Below are 2,020 nucleotides of genomic sequence, written 5' to 3' on the forward strand. Positions count from 1 at the left end.
CCTCGCAGGGGCGGGGCCTCGCAGGGGCGGGGCCTCAGGGGCGGGGCCTCCGGGCGGGGCCACGGTCTCCAGTCCACTCAGCCCCGCCTGGGTCCCTGGCGCTGGGCGCTGATCCTGGCGCTGGGCGCTGATCCTGGCGCGGGCTCACGGAATTCTGGGGACACAGCGACCCCACTGCCGGCCTGATTCTCCGCGCTGGAGAAGCCCCCTGCCCGCGGGCGGGACGCTCACGTCGCATAACGGCAAGTGGTAACCCGTGAGAACAGGAAGATTAACCAGGGGATGATTTCGCTCCGCGAGGGGAGGGTGGATTTCCCAACCCCGAGACTCTGGAAAGCGGCGCTCACAATCATGTATTCAGGTGTCCGCCTTTGCTCCTCTCGCCACCGCATCGCTCCCGGTCTCGGCACGCCCCGCGCCCCTCCGAGCTCAGCAAAGCTCTCCCTCTCCAGGTCCCAGGAAGCCCCCACCTCCAATGACTTCGCAGTCCCTTCCGAGGCTGAGAGGGATCCATCCCCCATGGTTTTCAGGGTGGCGATAGCCGTCCGCTTCTCCCTGGGGCGGGGGGGCGGACCCTGGCTGCACCAGGTAGTCATCGCTGTGCCCCTTCTGCGCCCCAGGCCCAGGGTGACAAGTCCTGGCCCACAGCTCTGAGTCTCATTTGCAAAGGGAACGGGACCCATGGGTCCACTGGTCATTTGTCCTCTCAGCTAACAGAGGGACCATAGGGGGAAGGGCAGGCTGAGTCAGATGGCAGTGTGACAAAGGACCTGGCCTCCCCATTTCTCCTCTGCTGTCACCTTCAGATAGGAAACACCCAGAGAAGGGGGAGAGCGAGCACTTGGTGACATGTGCAGCTGTGGGTGAAAGTGAAAGTAGAATTTGGCTTGAAAGCCTACTGGGGGTTGTCTAACAATTTTAAGATGCAGACACCCTTTCTCCCAACAAGTCAAGGTCCCAAGTGACAGGTTCCTCCTAGAGATATAGGTCCACGTGTGTACCTGAGACATTGTGTATAAGGGCGTGTGTTGCGGTACTGTTTGCATCAGGGAAAAAAACAAATGGAGACAACCTCAAAGCCCTTCGTTAGAGAACTAGTGAAATCACTTACATTATGAAGCACCTACTGTGAGGCCAGTAAAAAGAACGAGGAGGACTTCTGATCTCAGAGGAGTATTTTGAGGGGAACGAGCAGGCAGGTAGAGCAGCCCGCAGTGGTGGGAGCCACCTGCGAAACACAGACACACTCGGGCTTGCACACAGGTGCACAAACCACAAAGGGGCACGGGGACCCTCGGGGGGCACACACGCCCTCTCGCGGTGTCTCAGTTTTACATTATGTGTATGCATGTCCTAGATTTCCCGAATATTGACATCTCCAGAAATAGAGCCTGAGGTGCTCTAAAGCAGGGGTGTCGAAGCTGAGGCCCTCAGGCCGCAGGCCGCCCGGGCTGCCTGTGAATGCGGCCCCCCACAAACTCGCAAATTTACTTAAAACGAAATGGGATTTTTTTGGTGATTATGTGTTTCAATGTATTTGCTGTGAGGCCAAAGACAACTCTCCTTCTTCCAGTGTGCCCAGAGATGCCCCAAAGTCGGACACCCCTGCAGTAAAATAGACTTTCTCCAGTGAAGGGTCACCACCGCTGTCCCCCCACACCAGGGACACTAGCATTCCAAAGGCGCATGACAGGGTGAAGGCGCAGGGGGAAGCCGGGCGGGAAGGATTCAAAAGGATGCGCCCTGAGCCAGAAGGTGGCGCTGCGAACACGGGGACCCAGCCTGTGAAGCCACGGGCACCGAACGCAGAGGGACGCTGCCTTTTCACGCGACAGCTTTTGCACCCGGCGGCTCCTTCAAAGCAGCCTGCTGAGTCCGCACACTCGGGTGCCCAGAAGGCCTGCTCGGGTGGACTTCCAGGAGCCATACAGCTCAGGAGAGGCAGCTGTTTGCCTACAGAGGATCTAAATCTTGGATAAGTTAGGCAACGAACCTTTTAGTAAAACAAGCGAGACAGAAA

This window comes from Artibeus jamaicensis, unplaced genomic scaffold (genome assembly GCF_021234435.1).
Source record: "Artibeus jamaicensis isolate MK-2021 breed Jamaican fruit bat unplaced genomic scaffold, CSHL_Jam_final scaffold_612, whole genome shotgun sequence".
NCBI lineage: Eukaryota > Metazoa > Chordata > Mammalia > Chiroptera > Phyllostomidae > Artibeus > Artibeus jamaicensis.